At 39.4% G+C, this 13007-nt stretch overlaps 1 protein-coding gene and 1 non-coding gene across 2 annotated transcripts in view; one reads left to right on the top strand and one right to left on the bottom strand.

Annotated features, from left to right (window-relative positions):
* Positions 1-13007, top strand: part of LOC122794233 (N-acetyllactosaminide beta-1,3-N-acetylglucosaminyltransferase 2-like) — an 803750-nt gene that overhangs the window by 766505 nt on the left and 24238 nt on the right. The gene's annotated exons all lie outside the window — the stretch shown is intronic.
* On the bottom strand, positions 10888-10960 carry TRNAT-AGU. Its single transcript has one exon. It is a non-coding gene; the product is annotated as a tRNA-Thr (tRNA).

Genomic DNA, 13007 nt, shown 5'->3' with positions numbered 1-13007 from the left:
TTATGCAGGAGGCTAAATAAATCACATTTCTTGACTTACAATCAGCGTATTCATTAAATTCATATTTAACACCAGTGTCTGGATGTATAAAAACATTAGATTTCATTATATATATATATATATATATATATATATATATATATATATATATATATACACTGGTTGCATGAGCGACATGCAAAAATACCCTTTCTCTGAGAGGAGATCTTATTCCTAGGCACTCTTTCATAACAAAGCATACGTTTTAAAGACTTAGTATTCTTATAGCTAAAAGATGGTTTTTCACCAAGTCTTTTATACCATCATCTAACTGCAAAATGTTCCAATGTCTCTTAATAATGTTGACAATAGAAGTATTATTATTAGTAAAAGTAATCACTAACCTCCTCTTGTCATTATTCCTCACTATAGGTCTCTCATCTATATTGCCTTGTTTTTTAATAAAAGGATGTCCTAGATGTGCACATTCCAAAGTATCTAATGAACGCATGTCTCTATTGCAATAGCCTCTATGTCTAAAATCACTTTCTATAGTTTTTAATGCTTCAGAAAAAAAACAAATCATCACTAGTTATGTTAGAGAAACGTTTCACCTGATTGCTCACAATGTTTTTGTGTATATGGGGAGGATGCATGCTACTTCTGTGAAGAATAGCATTCTTCCTACATAACTTTCTAAATACTTCTGTTTCAAGAGTATTACCTTTTTTTCTCAATGTCACATCTAAAAAATCAATAGTATTTTGTGAATACATTTCAGTTAATCTAAGAAATTTAGTAGTTCCATTAATATATAGAACAAACTCTTTTAAGAGCTCTAATGTACCTCCCCAAATTAAAAAAAGGTCATCCACAAAACGTTTATAATATTTTATAGAAGTAGAAAAAACTAGATGTTCTAGGACATACGTGTTCTCCCAATATGCTAACACAAGGTTAGCATAAGAGTTAGCACAAGATGTGCCCATAGCTACTCCTTTGATTTGAAGGAAGTATTCATTATTGAAAGTAAAAACATTGTGACAAAGAACCATTTCTAACAACATTGTGAATTTAATAACTTGATTGTTATTCAGCCCTTTGTTCAACAAATATAGCCTTAAGAAATCTATCCCTACATCATTAGGTATGCGGGTGAAAAGAGAAGCAACATCCAGCGTTACCATATAGTCTGTAGTTTCTAGAATATTGTTCTCATTAAAAGGTGCTAGTGTTTCCAAAAACAGTTTAGTGTCACGTAATATAGACCTGGTAGATTCCACAACTGGTCTCAAGTTTTTTTCTAAATAAATAGATATTGTCTCAGTTAACCAGCCTCTGGCAGACACTATTGGTCTAAGTGGAGGGTTATGTATAGTCTTGTGTACCTTAGGTAAACCTCTAATTGCTGGTATCACAGGTTTTTCTATCAGAAAATATTTGTACAGTTCTTCATCAATAATCCCACACATCAACATGTCATATAAATCTGCATGTACTGTTTTTATTAATCTATCTAAATCCGACATGCTCAATCTCTTATAAGTAGTGGTATCTGAAAGCATTTCTAACATAGTATCATGGTAGTAGCTGGTATCTAGAAACACTGTAGCTCCCCCTTTATCAGCTTGTCGAATCACTACATTAGTATTGTTCTTTAAATCATGTAGGGCTAATTTCTCTTCCTTAGTAATATTATAAAAATCTAATTTAGTATTATTAGATTCAAAAAACTTCAACAAATCATCACTGCATGCTCTTTCAAAACTATCCAATAAAGGATGTATAACAGGCATATACGTGGAAGGTTTCTTAAAGGACAAAACATCAGTATTAAAAGCATTGTTACGAAACTGTAGACCAAGTGCAATATTCCTAACAAAACATTTAATGTCCACTATTAAATCACTTACATCAGTCCCCTGAGAGGGAATGAAGGACAAACCTTTGTTCAAAATCTTTCTTTCATTATCCATGAGCATGTGGCTGGAAAGATTAACAATCAAGTCCTGGTTACAGTTTTCAAAGTTTTTTTCTGAAGTTCTAACTGGCCTCCTGACATCTTCCTTTTCCTGGTGGTTTGTGGACTCCAATTCCACCTCATCTCCTGTCGAAAAGGGAGTGGGAATCGAAGAGAAGTGGAGTACAAATATTTTCTGATAGAAAAACCTGTGATATTATAAACGTTTTGTGGATGACCTTTTTTTAATTTGGGGAGGTACATTAGAGCTCTTAAAAGAGTTTGTTCTATATATTAATGGAACTACTAAATTTCTTAGATTAACTGAAATGTATTCACAAAATACTATTGATTTTTTAAATGTGACATTGAGAAAAAAAAGGTAATACTCTTGAAACAGAAGTATTTAGAAAGTTATGTAGGAAGAATGCTATTCTTCACAGAAGTAGCATGCATCCTCCCCATATACACAAAAACATTGTGAGCAATCAGGTGAAACGTTTCTCTAACATAACTAGTGATGATTTGTTTTTTTCTGAAGCATTAAAAACTATAGAAAGTGATTTTAGACATAGAGGCTATTGCAATAGAGACATGCGTTCATTAGATACTTTAGAACGTGCACATCCAGGACGTCCTTTTATTAAAAAACAAGGCAATATAGATGAGAGACCTATAGTGAGGAATAATGAAAAGAGGAGATTAGTGATTCCTTTTACTAATAATAATACTTCTATTGTCAACATTATTAAGAGACATTGGAACATTTTGCAGTTAGATGATGGTATAAAAGACTTAGTTGGTGAAAAAACATCTTTTAGCTATAAGAATACTAAGTCTTTAAAACGTATGCTTTGTTATGAAAGAGTGCCTAGGAATAAGATCTCCTCTCAGAGAAAGGGTACTTTTGCATGTCGCTCATGCAACCAGTGTATATATATAAAATGAAATCTAATGTTTTTATACATCCAGACACTGGTGTTAAATATGAATTTAATGAATACGCTGACTGTAAGTCAAGAAATGTGATTTATTTAGCCTCCTGCATAAAATGTTATTGTTTCTATATAGGGAAGACTAATAGGACTTTAAGAGAAAGGATAAGAGAGCATTTATATGCTATTCATAGAGAAAATGAAGGGAATGCCCTAGCCAAGCACATACTACATAATGACACTACACATGCCTTTAGATTTTTAGTAATAGGACAGTTGATAGAGACAGAAAGACTTGGCAATATTGGTAATAACACAGAAAAAGCTGAGGCAAGGTGGATAATTAAGTTATCTGCGAACAAAGGTCATGGTCTAACTGATAAATTTTCATTGAGACCATTTCTATTAGACAAACCTTTGAAACATTAAATAGTAACAATATGTTTTAAAATCTAATATATGTTTTAGTATGTTTCAACATGAATTTACTTCCATCATGTATTATTATAAGGTTTAGAAATAGATTTTTAGGATATACATATATATTTTATGTAATTTTATGTAATTTTTAAATATTTTGATGGAAAGGAAATGATGTATTTTTGTAATTTGCATGTGACACGTTAATGTGATTTTCATTGGTGTTTTATTTATATATAAGTTGATTTAAATTTTCATGGTTTCTTGAAGTCTGATGAAGCGTTCCAAGCAACGTGAAAGCGCTTACTTATTCGAATAAAGGACTTGTTTCTTTTATTTATCTGGTTTGCTTCGTTTGTTGTGGAGTATCAACCTCTTCTGATTTTGGATTTGTGCTTTGTTTTGGGAGGGGATACCTTACCCTGACAGTGTTCTTTTTTCTGCCTGAACTTTCTGGACCTAAATACCATGATCTTCCTTATAAGTTGAGCAACATATAAAGCTTTTCTTATGTCAGATACGTGTTGGTCGAAGGCTAGGTTACTATCTACATGACTTCCTAGATCCTTGAATAATCAACTTTTAGGGGTGTTTTATTGATGACGTAGTCACCTGGGGTGGCCACCTTCCCAAAATGTACTGCAATGCATTTCTTGGTATTTCGATTTAAGCCATGGATTTGACACCAAGCACTTGTCTGTGTCAGACCTTCCTGAAGGGTGTTCTCTTCTTGAGGAGATGCAGTGTTCCTAGTTTGCAATCATCTGCAAATTTGGTTAGCCAGAGATCTTTGATATTGGTGTTCACATCTGAGAAGTAGATATCAAAGAGGAGTGGGCCTAGCACAGAGCTCTGAGGGGACTCCACTGGTGACCAGCCACTTTGTGGAAGTGGCCTCACTGATTCTAACCTCCTGGATCCTATCAGTGAGCCAGCTAACTATCCAATGTGTTGTAAATGGGTTTATACTTAGTTCCTTAGTTTGTTGACAGTGCTCAAGTGCGTATTGTATCACATCCTTTAGTCATATCTAGGTAGTCAGTATGCACAGTTTTCCCCTCTTCCATTGCCTTAGTGACCCTTTCAAAGAAGTCTGCCAAATTTAGTAAGCATGACCTTCCTTTGACAAATCCAGTCTGGGATGGATCCAGTGTCTGGAGGTCTCCTGTGTCCTTGTTAATAATTTCCACGATAGTTCTTTCCATGGCTTTGCAAGTGAGACTAGTCAGATAATGGGTCTGTAGTATCCAGGATCTGATGAATGCCCTCCCTTATGAAGGGGGATGACCATCGCAGTCCTCCATTCACATGGCTCAAAGCCTGTTTTAAGACTATAGCTTAGTAATGACCCCAGGGGTCCTGATAAGTCATATTTTAGACTATTCAGGAGGCATCCTGGGATGTTATCAGGGTCCATTAAGGCCAAGCTCCTGACTTTAGTGGGTGTAGCTCCCTTATATATGCTAATACATAAGAAGTAAAAATCCTATTTATTTCTTCTTAACAAGAAGGTTTTTCCAATGAACATGTGAACTCCCCTGCTGCCCCTCCCTGTTAGGCAGTCATGTGCAGCAGACTTTGAAAGTCTTTATTTTTGTCTCTCTTTGAGATTCCAGAATGAAAGTTTCAGATAGTAACAGCAAGATATTATACTGCAAAACATACCTAAGACTGCTGTTATAACATCAAGGCTTTTACTGCAGTGCACCTCTGATTTTGACCCTACACCTTTAGCCGGGTGAAAGAGAGAGGTAAAGTTGGAACTGAATTTGTTCACTAGCAGGTCCGCTATATTGACAGGCTCTGTGTATGTGACACCATTAACCATTAACCATCAGTTCAGTACATTGCTATGTGCTACCCTTGAGGTTTCTGACATTGCTGAAGAAGGCCTTATCTTAGTCCTTCACCTGGGAGGCTATCTTAACCTCAAATTTGGCTTTGCTTGGCCTAATTAGCCCTATATAGTTTGATGTGAGAGTTTTTATCTTTATTGGAATTACCCTTCCTGATTTTTGTAGTATTTTTTTTTTCTTTTGCTGTATATCTTGTTTTTTGGGATGCTACAAGGTTTGTTTGTTTCTGGAGCTAGTCCTGGGCTTACTTCTGATAGGCAAAACAGCTTTTATGCAGCCATTGACATGGTTGTACAGGGTTTCCAACAGCAATTCAGAATAGGCTGCTGTGTTCCCTGGATTTGGAGGGGCATTTAATTTTCTGACAAACCATCACTTAATAAAAGGTAGTTTGCTTTGAAATAGTTCCTGTTACTGGTTTTAATGGGATTATGAGGTTCATTTTGATTTTGAAGAAGACAGCTTTATGATCAGACCTTACCAGGGAGGATGAGGCATTGGGGGGTGCAGCATTTTCCCATATTTGTGAGCATGAGGTCCAGTATGTTGGAGCCTCTGGTGGATGTATTCACTGTTTGGTCAAGGGTGTTTGTTTTTACAAAGTCCAGGAATCTCTGTGCCTGTAGATCTAAGGATTTCCGTCTGTAGAGGGACAAATAAAGTCTCCCATGAACTGGGTTTTATTTTGGATGGTAAGTGTTTCCAGTAGGTCCATGTATACGTTTTGAGCTTCTTGGGACATAGAGGGTGACCTGTAGCTGGCTTGGATATGGTATGGGATTTTGTGTATAGTGATCTGCATGTAGAACTGCAGCACAGCATCTTGTTTGACAACCCTAGAGGCATGCTTGCTATTGATGTATATTGAGACACCTCCATCTTTAGCCCTTGTCTGTGCAGCTTTTGGTCTAAATGTGTGGAAGGCATTGAAACAGTCCCTTTAAGCCATGTCTTGGTAACTGCACAAATATTTACATTCTCAATGTCTGTTTAAAGCAAATAGGAAAACCAGAGCATCCAAACAACTATATAAGGCTACGATACCTGTAAATATAGCTACAAAATGTGCTTAGCTGGTGCCTCCACATGTAAAGACACATACACAGTTTTATCTTCTTCTAATATGGTTTGCTGCACATGATGGGGAAGGGGGGCAGATAGGTGAGGTCACATGTCCAATGACAAAAAACTTCTTGTTCAGAATTAATAAATATGATGTTTTACTTCTTATGTATTAGCAACTCAATGTAGAAGTATACTGTTTTGATGTTTTGAGCAGAGGTTCACTACATCACCTAATTTTACTTATGATGTAATCACAACTTAATAAAGAAGTATTTTTGCCATTATTGTGGGCAGCATACATATTGTAACTTCACCACAGCACCCAGGATGAAAAATGAGCATAGGTTCATAGGTAGGTACTAGGCTATCTGCCCGAGGGCATTTATAAGCCTAGCCAGGGTGTCGGTTTTCACCTCCCCATTGATTAATTAACTGATCCTCTGTCAAGCAGAGCCAATGAAGTGATTCCAGGAGTGTATTTTCTGTTACCCATCCACTCGTCAAGGTTTCTCTTGAAGAGTGTTAGTGAGGGGCTCTGCCTGATGTAATTTGGAATTTTGTTCCAAAGCATGGGGAGTCTCTGTGACAGGAATCTATCCCTCCAGCATGTTCTATTTATTGTTGTGGCGAGGTTTAGCTCACTAGAGCACGTGGCTTGCAGTGACTTGGATATCTTTAAGTGGAGCATGTCCATCAATTCTGTGTTAGACATGGCTTTGTAAGTCAGGCTGAGATCACCTCTGAGTAAGTGATATGCCACTGAGTACAGCCAGAGTTTTTTCAGTCAGGCTGCAGCATAGGGCGTATGTTTGAGACCAGTAATCCTCTTGGTGAGGTACTTTTGTGGTCTTTCCAGCTGCTGGAAGTGTCTTGTGAGGTACATTCCAAATGGGGCATTGTACTCTATGATGGGTCTAATGAGTGACGAGTAGAGGGGCACTATAACCTCTTTATTTCTAGATGCAAACCCTTTAGTAATTAGATGGGCCACATAGAAGGATTTCCTAACTACTTTGGCAATATGATTGTCAAAGGAGAGATTGCTTTCTCTTATTACCTCTTCTGTATTAAGGGGGCTGCCACCTATGTGGTAATTTGTGGGTGTTTTGTTTTTCCCAAACAGGATGACTATGCATTTTTTGGCATTTAGCTTGAGGCCATGACTTTGATACCAAGTGTCTGTCTCAGTAAGGCCCTTTTGGAGGATGTCCCTGTCAGCCGGAGAGTCAGTTATGGCTCCCAGTTTGCAGTCATCAGCGAACTTGGTTAGCCATAGTCCTCCTGTGTTTGCCTGTACTTCTGAGAAGTATATGATGAACAGTATGGGTCCCAGGACCGAGCCTTGCGGGACACCACTTGTGACTGGTTTAGAGTTGGACCTGGAGCCCGCTATTCTTACCATGTGAGTTCTGTCTGTAAGCCAGTTGGCAACCCATCTCATGACTTAGAGGTTTATGTTCAGGCTGGTGAGTTTTTCTGTAATACCCAAGTGGGGAATGGTGTTGAAAGCCTTGGTGAGGTCAAGGTAGGCTGTGTGAACCACCTTTCCCTCGCCTATGACCTTGGTGACTGTCTCAAAGAAGTCAACCAGGTTTAGTAGGCATGATCTGCCCTTAACAAAGCCGAACTGGGTCGGGTCAAGTGTTTGGAGGTTCCCAATGTCTTTGTTAATGAGTTCCATGATGATGCGCTCCATAGCCTTGCAGACCACGCTAGTCATGCTTAGGAGGCGATAGTTACCAGGGTCAGTTGTGGCCCCTCCTTTGTAGATTGGAATATCGGTTGCTGTGCGCCATTCTATGGGCACGTAGTTTGTGGAGAGGCTGAGGTTGAACAACGTGTTTAGGTGGGGTGTTAGTTTGTTCTGTAGTTCGTGCAAGATGCACCCTGGGACACCATCTGGTCCCACTGATGCTACATTTTTGGCTTTTGAAAGGGCTGTTTTCACCTGTGCGTCTGTGATTTTTGGGACACTACACTTTTCCAGTATTGTTGTGGGCCCTTTTGGAGGCGAGAGGGGGGTGAAGTTTGCACTGAATCTATCTGCCAGGATGTTGGAAATATCAGTAGGTTCAGTATATTTTGTGCTATTTTGCACTAGTTCAGTGCATGTCTGCGAGTTGCCACTTAGATTCTTAACATAGCTAAAGAAGGCTTTTGAATCCTTGGCTATTTTTCTTTCTAAGTTAGTCTTGGATGATTTCATGAGGGACCTCAGTTTCTTACTGATACTGATCAGGGATGTCTTTCCTTCTTGGGATTTGCTTTTTTTCTGAACTAGTTTCCTCCTTCTATTGTGTAGCTGTTTATTGCAGGGTTCCACCAAACTGATTTCCTTCTCTTAGAGGAGTGAGTCTTGGTTTTGTTAGCGATGGCACAATCCATGCTTCCTTGTAGGTGCTCATAGAGTGCATTTGTAAAGGTTTCTGCATCTTGGGCAGCGTTATCCTTCAGGGTGGGGGGGTGAAACTTACCACCTCTATCTTAAGTAAGGTGAAGTTTGCTTTAGAAAAGTTTTTTACTGTGGTTTCCTTAGTTGGAGGTGGTGGTGGGGTGTGGACATCCAGAGTGATTAGTTTGTGGTCTGATCTAACCAGTGACGAGTTGACCTCCGGTGTGGAACACCTGTCGCCCATGTTGGTGATGACCAGGTCCAATATGTTTTCACCTCTGGTAGGGGAGTTTACCAGCTGATCCAGGGAGTTTGAGTTGATGAATTCCAGGAAGCGCTGGGCCTGGGAATTTGTACTCAAGTAGCTTTCCTAGTGAATAGTTGGGTAATTGAAATTGCCCAATAACAGGGTGTTTGGTAGGACTTTCATGTTTTCCAGTGTCTCCAGAAAGGTGGAGTGGTGGTCCTGGGTAATGGAGGGTGATCTGTAGCAGGCCACAATTTGCATTGCAGATTTGCCCGATGTTAGTTGCACATGGATGATCTCAGAGGTATCATGCTGCGCCACTAACCTGCAGGTGTAGGTATCCTTGATGTATATGGATACACCCCCTCCTTTTGTGTTTCTGTCCATATTGTGTGGCCAAAATGTGTGGTATAAGTTGTAGCCCAGTAGTGCTGGGGTGCTCTCTGTAGCCTTGAACCAGGTTTCAGTTACTGCACAGATGTTGATGTTCTCCATACCGAGGAGTGCTTCGAGCGCATGCATTTTGAGATTTAAACTCCTGGCGTTGAGTAGCATAACCTTCAGTTTTTTGTTAATTGTGCTGTTTACGGAGGTGGGTTTGACTTTTGAGCCTTGCCTAAAAAAGGCACTATGCGGGCATAATGCACAGATGTCAGACTGTGACAGTAAAGGATCTTGAACAAAAGCCACTGGTGTCTTTTAGATAATAACAGCAACATATTAATCTACAAAACATACCTAAGACTGCAGTTATAACATAAAGGCTTCCACTGCAGCACACCTCTGAATTTGACCCCACAACTTTAGCTGCTTGAAAGCATGGCATTGTACTCATTGCATATTCCAACAGAAAGCATATATATTTCATGGTGAAATATAGAAGATTTTTATTTCCAGTGTAATGAGAACTTAGTACATATATTCTGGACATTAGTTTTGTTCAGCATTTTTTGCAGAAGTAAAATGTCCACAGGTGGAAAATAAGTACCAGACTATGACAGCAAATCCCTCCTGAAACACTGGATTTACTAGCTGCATATAAGAGACCATATGTCATTTTCCTGAAGGCAGTTCTCAATAAAAAAAAATCAGGGATTTCTAATAAGTATTTGGGTGTAAAACACACACTGTCCAGTGGAATGTGCTCCTTCTCAGAGGGTGAACTGCCTTTTACCAAGAAGGGATCACATAAATATAATGACAGATACTGCCCTCCAACAACCCACATCAGTAATCATTTAGAAGAGATTGTGTAATTCCCATTTGCTTTTCTGCACAGCCTGCTCCCTACTCATGCAATATGTGATTGTCAAAAGTAGTAAAATAGAAGCCAAAGTAATGTATTTCCACTTGCTGCTATAGAACAACCCCCCGTATAGATTACCATAATATTATGTAAATGAAAACACACGTGCATGGTTCTGTAGGCAGTACATATTGTTAACACTGCCTAGAAATATCTAGAAAAAAGTGAAAACATAAAGGATCATAGCATATGACAGTGGAGCTTACCAACTCTATGCTTAGTCTGTAACCTGCTCCCATCCCGCAGCCCTTCAAGCTGCAACAGTGATTACTTTATTGTGTCAGTGGTGCAGCTAGTAGTACACTTGCCTTTGGTGCAAAATGCTGTGGATTCTATTCCCACACCAGATTGATGGGAGTGCCTACATTGCAATGCATCGTAAGGGGATGCTGCACTTTGACATTAAACTGAGGTCCCATCTGCTTAATTTGGTAGTAGCTCAGGTGGGTGTAAAAGATCCCATGGCACCTATAAAAATGAGTTGGGGAAGTTTCACTATGCCCTGGCCAAATTTCCCTAGTAGTGTAAATATCACTTTGGGTCTCCCCTGAAAAGTGGCCTGTAGGCTGCTGGGGCTAACCTGTCAACAAAAGCTCTTCCCAGTGGTGAGAATCAAACCTTGCACCTTGTCCTTGAAAGGCATACACCTTAACCACTGTCCCACTTGTCTTTTCAGGTTAAAAGTCTGGTATGTAACCTAACCTTATAGTTTATTAAGGAAAGGTACAGGCCTTGATGAGATATGAACTTATGACCCCTGGTTTACTAGACCAGTGCTCTAACCCCTGAGCTACAAGGCCTACTAGAAAAATAAATAATAAAAAAGTTGTGATCACACTAACTGTCCTTTGCTTTCATACACCAACTGCCCCCCCCCAAAAAAAAAAACACACACACAAATAGGCTGCCACTTCTGACAATCAGATTTCCTGTATGAATGCCAAAAGTGGAGAAATAAGAGCCATGGTTATGTATTTCCACTTGCTACTATAAGGTACCCCATCTCTCATACTGATTTTCATCAAAAATAAATAAAAAAAAAAAGTGACATTGCATAATATCACCACTTACCATTGCTCTATCTGGTGTCCTTCTGGGGAAAAAAAAATCACAATTTGCACAGTTTTTACGCTTGTATTCCACTCAGCAAGTGCCTTTCCGGTGTTCTGCAGAGTCTACAGCAGCAGAGAGACAAAAGAGTGACTTTGGAGTGATTAAGTATCACTTTTCTGCTTTTCTTGCTGTCTTAACTAATTCTGCCTAAAACGCCAGTTTTTTTTTTAGCGAATCTGTGATTTAAAAAGTTTGTTATTGTATACAACTCCGCACAGCTCCTCGTGGTGTCCTGCAGAGTGATACAGGCAACTGGTAGGCTACACACTCAAGTGTGATAGCCGAATTAAAGCATTTACTGTGTTTCTGTACCTAATTTCTGCTACTTCAAAAATATATATATATATATATATCCTTGTTTCCCACCTTTACTGAACTAGAATAGTCCAGTCTTCAGGTATTGCTGATCTCTGGGTTGTGTCATAGTTCCTGTGTTGCCCATATCCTTATTTGGATAGGAGGAAGCTTCTTTGCTCACCAGTGAGAGTGGGGAGCTCTGAGAAGCCTATCTGTCCCTTGAGGAGTGGTTCCAGCCCAGTGACTTGTAGCTTATTGGCCGTTTTGGGCCATTTCCTATCTCTTTCTAACCCCCTGCTTTAAAGCCAGCTTTAGCGCGCTTTTGCACTTGTAATTTAAAGTTTGTCCTGTTTGTTGCATTTACCTGTTGAGGCTACACACTCAAGTGCGCTAGCCTATGTTACATATTTATTGCATTTTCCTGCTGTTTGTTGCAAAAAAAGAAAAAAAAAAAAAAAATTATCCTTGTTTCCCGCCTTTCCTGACCTAGAGTAGTCCAAATACAGGCTTTGCAGTATTCTGGACTTTTGGAAAGTTCCTGTGTTGCCCATTTCCTTTCTTGGATAAAGGGAGGCTTCTTTGTTCACCAGTGGCAGTGGGGAGCTTAGAGCAGCCTATCTATCCCTGGAGGAGTGTTCCTAGCACAAGAATCTGGTAGTCTATTGGCTGTTTTGGGCCAATTTCTAGCTCTTTCAAGTCCTCCTGTATAAAACCCGCTTTAGCGCGGCTTTGCGCGATTTTGCGCATAGCACAGCATCAGGCAGCTCCGCTTAATTGGGTTTAAACCTTTCTTGGCTCCACAAAGTCTGCTCTTCACTTTTTCCCTTAGAACTGATCTAGTTTTCATAATAAACACCCTATTCCTACTCTAAAGTCTGGCACTTGCTCCCTAAAGCAATTATATAAGTCAGCACTAAAAAATTAAAAGCACTACACCCTCACAAACTCCCCTTGAGTACCTTGTTCCCCATTGGCCCATTTTTTCAATTATAAAGGAATTCCCAATACTATTCTAGCATGTCCAAAGGTCAGTTGTCAATCTCTTCTCCGGTCCAGCTGGTCACTCTGGGAATCTTGATGCAATGTTACAACTGCCTCATGTACACAGACAACCCTCTCCTCCTCCCAACAAATTTCAACACATGTGAGAGATGCAACCATATAGCCAAACTGGAGGCTAAGCTCTCTCAACTTAATACTGGCGTAACCAGTCAGGAGGAGAAGGAAACCACACTCACTACAATTCCAGTCTCACATAGACCTACGACGACAGCAAACCAAACACATAAACACACAAAAACATACTAGGAGGCTCTAAATAAAAATCTGCCTAAGCAGCAGAGACCTCCAAAGCAGTCACCCAAGCAACCGCTACCCCAAAACAAAACACGTGCAACACATAGCTCACAAAACCAGTGTGCTGAACAGTCACAGCCT

This window comes from Protopterus annectens, chromosome 1.part0 (assembly GCF_019279795.1).
Source record: "Protopterus annectens isolate FY-2018-M chromosome 1.part0, PAN1.0, whole genome shotgun sequence".
Taxonomy (NCBI): Eukaryota; Metazoa; Chordata; order Ceratodontiformes; family Protopteridae; genus Protopterus; species Protopterus annectens.
This window is presented reverse-complemented; position numbering and strand designations above follow the sequence as displayed.